Below are 8,025 nucleotides of genomic sequence, written 5' to 3'. Positions count from 1 at the left end.
TTTTAGTCCAGCTTCCCCCCTGCTGCCGTCCGTGGCATGCCAACAAACTGTAACAGAATATTGGTGGGAAGGTTCAGTCCCTGCTGGTGAAGCACACCTGTAGTACCAGCTGCTCAGGAAGCTGAGCCTGCTGGAATGTTTGATCCTGGGAGATCTTAGCCACAGTGCACTGTGCTGAGCAGGCATCCACAGTAAGAGTGGCATCAGTAAGGTGAGACCCACAGATCAGCATCACACAAGGTTGCCAAAGGAGCAGTGGACCAGCCCAGGTCAGAAATGGAGCAGCTGGATCAATTCGCTAGGATTGAACTGGCTCAGGAATATCAGTACGGACAACATAAGGATGAATTATTTCTAGCTGTGTGGGCCCATGATACCTCAGGTAATCAAGGAAGAGATGAGGCAGATGGGCCTGGGATCAAGGAGTGGTCTTGACAATGGACACTATTGCACAAGTTACCCACACCTGTAAAACGTGCTGTAATTAAGAAAGCCAAGTGGACAAAACCTCTTTAGTATGGAGGACAATGGCTGAAATATAAATATGGAGAGACCAGGAAGGTGGATTATATCACACTCACACAAACCCACCATGGTGAACACCATGTGCTTACAATGCTGGAAGCAACCACCAGATGGCTGAAAACATATCCCATGCCCAGTGCCACCATCTGAAATACTGTTCATGGGCCTTGAAAAGCAAGTCCTTTGGCAACAACTGCAATACCACCAAAATCTGCCTCTGACATTGTACACCAAGATAATAAAGTTCTAGGCATTAGAACTTTTCAGTCTTGGCCTTCAGCTTATCTATAGTATTTCTCTTTTGCAATAGTGTTAGATGATTCAGTCTCCACAGGGATAATGTGATTTCTCATTCTTGATCTTCTGTCTTAAGAGTAAGAAATAAACTGTACCCTATCAATAGTCAAATATATGCATTACTTTCCCTCGTATCAGCATTATCTTCCATCAAGATACCTATGAGAGAGTAATCAGCATGCAGCTGAACTATGTAGTTCTGTTCCTCACGGTTTGGATCTTAGGTCATTTAAAGTACGCATCTTTTTCTGTGTTTTTATATTATGAATCTTTAAAGTGTATACTAAGTCTATGCTAAGTTTCTCAGGTATTAAAAAACGCCAAATTCTTACAAAAATTTGTAGTTAATAAAAACTAGTCATTTTTTGTATATTATAGAATACCTCTAACCCATGAACAAGTTTAAACAAGAGAAGTACTTAGATTAACAGATAGAGGGCAAAATATTTGTGACACCAAAAACATTTAAAACTTTCCTAATCAAACAATGAGAGAACAAGAAAATGTCTGAAGTTTTAGAATGTGTAAGATGCATTAAAGTTACAATTTATTATATAATCATCAAGTTCAAAACATTTCAGTCTCACTGCAGGAACATGTAAAATACTTTTTGGCATTGCTTCCCTGTCTATGTTTCAGGAATAGATAAACAGAAATATCACCACTAGTTATGGGTTAAATAGCATCTTTATACACTAAAAGCAGGGCGGAGCAAGAGAAAACAAACCAAGACAAGTTTTTGAGAAGTTTTCTGCTGTCTGCCTTTCTAGAAGGACCATGTAAAACTAGGAAGACTCAAAAATTTCTGCTTTCTTAAGTGAGACATTCGTTTGAACTGATGCTTGGCCTCCAGAAATCTATGCTCAGATTTTTGCAATGATGCTGCATCATCTACACCTGAGGTATATCGAAGACCATATCCTGCTAAATAAAGTGCATTTTCTCCTGGAAAGGGGAAGAAAAAAAAAAAAAGATGTCTTGGCTTCACAAATTGTGTCTGAGGAATAGAGAAAAGGCTATTGCAGCACTGCTGTCCTTACTCATATTTCATCAATCACCTTGACTTCCACTCTCCTTCAGCAGGTCTGTCTCGGATAAAGTAAGGCAAGGATGCTTCCATTTTTAGCTGATTACATTTTTCTTCAACAATGAATGGAGATTACCAGTGATGAGGATAAGAAGACAGATTACAGTAAATTCTGTATGCATGTTTCTTTCCAAAGAAAGAGTGCCACTGCATCTTCAGTAATTGATCATAAACCTGGTGGTGACTGTAGTTTTTCTGGAAAGACTTTGTCATAGATCTTGAAGAGAAGGATCTGAAAAATGATAGCAACCCAGCTTTATAGCTATCTCATATTGAGCTATACATGCAGTTCTTGAAAATGATGTGATTCTGAGTTACAGCAATGATTATGTATGGTGTAGCAAAATCTGCACAGCCTATAGACATTGACTCAACCTGTTTTGTTTCCCTTGGATTGCACTGCCACTGAGTTATTGCACTGAGTTTGCTAGAATAATAAAGCACAGCTGATGGTGAATGCAGTCATTCAGTCAAAAATGAATTCTTCTCCAACTTTTCATATTTAGAAATGGATAAAATATTCTGTTGACTGAATTAATGGATATTAAATTTTAACAAACAACAAAAAAAAGCAAGCTCTTGACAATGGAGATATATTTCTACTAACTACCGTTGCAAAAAAAGTAGTACAATATGTTGCACTCTCACAATGTCAGTTCACCAGTATCTTTAAAATTCTATTCTCTTTCTATAAGCTTTTAAAGGTCATGGAGTTCAGAGAAAGTATTTGGCTACATAAAACATGCAAAAAACAACACCCACCTGCAAAAAGTTCAAGAAGTATGATCTGGAAAACTACCAGGAGATTAATTTTACTGCAGTCCCCACAAAAATTATGGTACAGGTCCTCGTGGAAATACTTGAAGTCATAGGAAGATGAATGGGAAAATTCAGCATGGACTTAGCAAGGATGAATCATGCCTAAAGAGCTTGATTGCCCCCCTACAATGAAATAATTTGCTCAGCAGATGAGGAGAGAATTGTAGTCATTGCTTACCTTACTTTTTGACAGACTTCCACAACATCCTTGATGACAAGATGATAAAATATTGACTGGAGAGTAGTAGCACCAGATGCATGGAAAAGCAGCTGAATTGCTGAGCTCAGAATTCAGTGATCAGTGGTTCAAATTCAGATTGACATCTGGTGATAAGCAGAGTTACTGAGGGTCAATACCAGTTCCAATATTCTTAAATATCTTTCTAATTCAGACATCAGGCCTGAAGGCACTCATTCCAAATTTGTATAACAAGTGAAAGAAGAGATAACAAGAAGGATCACCCTACAGAGAAACACATCTTTTACAAATTCAGACACAAGTCAGTTTGGTTTACTAGTAAAGTCAGCAGTTTTTCTCCATTTGTAAACACCTTTACATAACAATCTTCCATCTATTTCCAACCAGGAACAAATTTACCAATAACACAGTAGTGTAAAAAAAAAAAAGGAAGAGGAACTAATATACTTTCGCTTTAAGCAACTGACTTTCCTTGAGTCATAGCCAATACAAAGTGCCAAGACTTTTGAACTTACATGTCATAACAAATGAGATTACCAAATTAGAGGAGTCATAGTAAACTTATAAAAATATTTACAGACATGTCTTTTATCAGTCTTCATGCCCAGAGATGTTGCTGTAAGAAGCAGAGAACTCATCCATCTTTTCAATTTATTTAAAGAAGAAAAATTTGATTTATTTAAAGAAAAAACCTGTGCTGAGCACTGTCAAAATTGCCACTGTTTAATTATTGGTCTAATATACTTTTGATTTTCTAAGTACCCATAAGTCATTAGTTTGCATTTATATATGAATCAAAGCTTGGAGGGCAGGTTTTGGAAATTCATTACACTCAGAAAGTCAGATTCATTTCATTCAGAAAGTCTGATTTAGTAAGATTGGATTCAGTATCTTCTTTAGGCAATCCTTCAAAAAATAAAAGATTAGTAAATGACGCTGAATCCTTGGATTGTGCATTTGCAGTCTTGCATCAGTCTTCTAAATAAAGGTAGCAGATCTATAATGCCAAAATGAAATGATTCTATCACCATAAAAGACTGAGCTCACTCTCAGCTGATACATTTTGTCCCCACAACAGGAAATTTAAGAGCTGGCAGTGTGCCTATTGTTTTATGTTATTTTCAAATTACTGAATTATTTATTTGTGAAGTGTCTGATGAATATATTTTCTTCATTTTCTTGAAAACGTTTCTCGTTAAGTTGCATTTTACTCATTCCAAATAGAAGAGAAAATCTTGTAGTTTTGTTTACAGGATAGATACATCAATAACTAAGTTTAGTGATATAAAATTTCATTGGAAGATTTTAGGAGTTAGCTGTGGCAATAACCATCATTTTTTATACTTCAGTGTACTTAACAGACACAAGTTCAGCTTCAAGTTCTTTAAAAAGCCTTAAACAAAGAAAATAGCAAGAAACTAAGTCAGTAACTTGTGCTAGCTGTAAAATCTTGTTAATGCGTGGAGTAACACGCATAACATTTTTCTGAATCACCTAGTTTCACAATCTAGTGATAAGTTTCAAACAAATATCAGAGCATTTCAAATTCATTCGGATCTTCCTAGACTAGAAAAAAAATCACAGATATGTTTAAACTTCATCAGCAAGCCTAAAGAAAGGAATGTTTCCAAGAATCATAGAATCATAGAATCACCCAGGTTGGAAAAGACTTCCAAGACCATCCAGTCCATCTATTTACCTACCACATTTATTTCCACACTAACCCATGTGCCTTAGTACAACATTTAAAGATTTCTTGAACACTTCCAGGTATGGTGACTCCACCACCTCCCTGGGCAGCCCATTCCAGCACCTGAATACTCTTTTGGAGAATAAATTTTTCCTAACTTCCAACCTGAACCTCCTCTGCTGCAACCTGAGGCCATCCCCTCTCATCCTATCACTAGTTACACGAGAGAAGAGGCCAACTCTCACCTTATCACAACCTCCCCTCAGGTAGTTGAGGTAGTTGTAGAGAGTGATAAAGTCTCCACTGAGCCTCCTCTTCTCCAGACTGAACAATCCCAGTTCCCTCAGCTGCTCCCCTTCACACCTGTGCTCCAGACACCTCCCAGCTTCATTGCCCTCCCCTGAACACACTCCAGGGCCTCAAATTTCTTGCAGTGAGGGTCTCAAACCTGAACACAGTACTTGAAGTGCGGCCTCACCAGTGCTGAGTACAAAACTTCCCTACTCCTGCTGGCAACACTATTTCTGATACAAGCCAGGATGGCACTGGCCTTCTTGACCATCTCGACATACTGCTGCCATTGGTGAAGCCATGCTGGCTGTCTCATATCACCTCCTTATCCTGCATGTGCCTTAACATGTCTTCCAGGAGGATCTGTTCCATGCCCTCCCCAAGCACAGAGTTGAGTCTCAGCAGTCTATAGTTTCCCAGGTCTTCCTTTCTCCTTTCATAAAAAAAGGGAGCGATGTTTCCCTTTATCCAGTCATGGGGACTACACCTGGCAGCCAAGACTTTTCAAATACGATGGAGAGTGGCTCAGCAATGAGTTGAACTTCTGTTAAAAACACTCCACAAACAAATTACAAAATTGCTGTAAGACATAGCGTACAGACAAAAATTTTAGGAAGTATTTATTATTAGGCGAAATGTGTAAGTAAAGAAGTATTAGACATTGTAATCTAATAAGCGAAGTTAATCACTTGCAGAACGTATGAAGAACACATTGGACAACATGTAGTGGCATTACCACACTCTGAAGCTTCATTTCAAAAGTTTACCCAATCAAGAAACTGATGAATATGTGACTCAGTCATAAATATGCCTCTGCACTGAACCCTTGACCAAATTTCAGTAGGCTTCTTTTCCAGTTTAGTTATTACTCTTTTACTAATTAACTTGTAGGCCACCACTTTCAAGAATATCTTTTCTCTGTTTCTGGGCCGTGAACTCTCAACTAACTACCCAGCTAGCAAATCTGCATTGCACTATCTAAAATAAATAAGAAATGATCCTTGAAGATTACATGGAACTATATTTGATTTTTTTTAAGGCAAAGAGCCATCTATCCAGATGTAACCTTGTTCATGCTCTATAAACATAAATAAAGCTATTTTGTTATCACTCTTTCTAATTTTGTGGGCAACTTTTCAGCCATAGCTGCTTACATCACAATTGCAAGTTTTTCATGCGTTGGCAGATATTGCTTAAAAAATACAAAGTATCACATGATCTTAACACTCATGAGATTAACGTATACTCTCAGTTTGTACTTTGATAAAATCTAACTATGCCGACAGACATTTGGTGTATAGATATCTCTGTTTATAGGGGTAGAAATAGTTATCACAGTATGCACATTGAACTGATGGGATAACCTTATGAGCATGCGAAGTTTCGCTCAGTATCCACTGAATAACTTTATAGTTCTGTCCTAGCAGTTTAAACTCCTGTTTATCTTCATAGATGATGAAAATACATATTTTTCATGTTATTTTTAGCTTCATACAAAATCATGTAATTTAGGAACAGAAAGAGCTGTAAGGTCCAGTATGACTTCTTCTGTACTGCTGACCGCACTACTCTTTCCAGTAACTCTGAAATGAAGTTACTGGTGACTGAATCTGCTAGGAAGATACCAAGAGAGAGCATATGGAGAAAAACAGCATATACATATGCTGGAAAATGATGCATGGCTTTATTTCCAGGTCGGCATTTCTACCAATGATTTCCAAATACTGGATTTTGTTTCTCTCCATGATTAAACCTACTCACTTAAATCCAGAACTCCTTTTCACAATAAACATCCAACTTCACTCACTATAGCTTTCTAAATCACACTCTTGGAGTGAAATTCTCAAAGTAACAATGTAATTCCGATCCAAAAGAAAATGAAAACTGAAGAAAAACAAGAGAACTCTATCCATCAGTTCAAAGGTTTGAAACAAGGAGATTATGATTTAGTATCAAATAATAAAACAATTAGCTAACATTTAGAAAGCAGTATAGACTTTTTTTTTTAATATGGCTTTCCACAATATTAAATTTCAGTTAAATCTTGTAGATACAAAACAATTCCAGGTTTCTTCATGGATAATATACTCACTTGTTATTATACAAAGCTATTCTTTCACCAACCTTAAAGCGACGTTTACTTCTAAAACTGTTGTGAAGTCTTGTTGCTGTTTTCCTGCTCAGCTATTTTATTTGCCATTGAAATTGAGTGCAAGTTAACTATCTGAAGTCATTTACATAGCAATTCCAGGCAATTTATTTGAAGAAATCCTTCTGCAATGATAATTAAGGCTTCTAATGTGCACTATCTTTGCCTGAAGGTGCTACTTTAATATTATTATCAAGGCTACATCAAATTTTCTTCAAATTTAGGGAGATAAGACTATTAGAATGTATATATTTCTCTCCTTAGCAGCACTCAACATGGAGTTTGCTGAGGGTTGAATGGGATTTGTAGTGTTTCTCAGTCACTCTATCAGCATCTGCCTAGGTTCATCTCAAAAGTACCAAATAAACTCTAAACTGCACTTTGGTCCTCAGTGAGAGTATAAAAATAAAACACTTATACTTTGAGAGCATCAAATACAGTTTAAATTCTACTACCAGTAAAAGTATTTACTTGTCTTCTCTGTTTCATAGTTCCTGCTCAGAAAGTCCATAACCATGGAAAAACTTGTTTTTTGCACATCTGCAACACATATAACATGTTGTTTTACCTGTTCAGAATTCCACTGAAGTTCACACACAGCTTGAAGAGAGGGAGAAAGAGCTCTTTCTGCTTTGTCAGCTGCAATCAAGTAAGCAAACTCCTCAAAGCTCCCCACCCCCCCACCACAAACTCAACAAACCTGAACAAAAAAAACAGCTGCCTCTGAATAAGGCAAACAATCTTTTAATTTCCTCAGAAAATGCAGAAGATTTACTTCTTGAAAAACAGGACATAGCATAAATAGTATCTTGGAAATGTTTATTTGATTAATGTATCGTACTTTGAGTGTCTTGAAAAAAAATTGTCTTAAGAGAGAATACAGGAAAAAAGTTCAATTTTCACTCAAGTCTTTGTAAGAAAACAATTATTTTCATTCATGGCAATAGTTACTGTCATATCCTTTTGTT

At 36.9% G+C, this 8,025-nt stretch overlaps 1 long non-coding RNA gene across 1 annotated transcript; it reads right to left on the bottom strand.

Annotated features, from left to right (window-relative positions):
- Window positions 1,363–7,719, bottom strand: LOC110390216. The gene is made up of 4 exons (XR_002433638.1): window positions 7,626–7,719; window positions 2,907–3,052; window positions 2,672–2,768; window positions 1,363–2,141 (listed from the first exon to the last, which is right to left on the bottom strand). It is a non-coding gene; the product is annotated as an uncharacterized LOC110390216 (long non-coding RNA).

This window comes from Numida meleagris, chromosome Z (genome assembly GCF_002078875.1).
Source record: "Numida meleagris isolate 19003 breed g44 Domestic line chromosome Z, NumMel1.0, whole genome shotgun sequence".
In the NCBI taxonomy this organism is placed as follows: domain Eukaryota; kingdom Metazoa; phylum Chordata; class Aves; order Galliformes; family Numididae; genus Numida; species Numida meleagris.
This window is presented reverse-complemented; position numbering and strand designations above follow the sequence as displayed.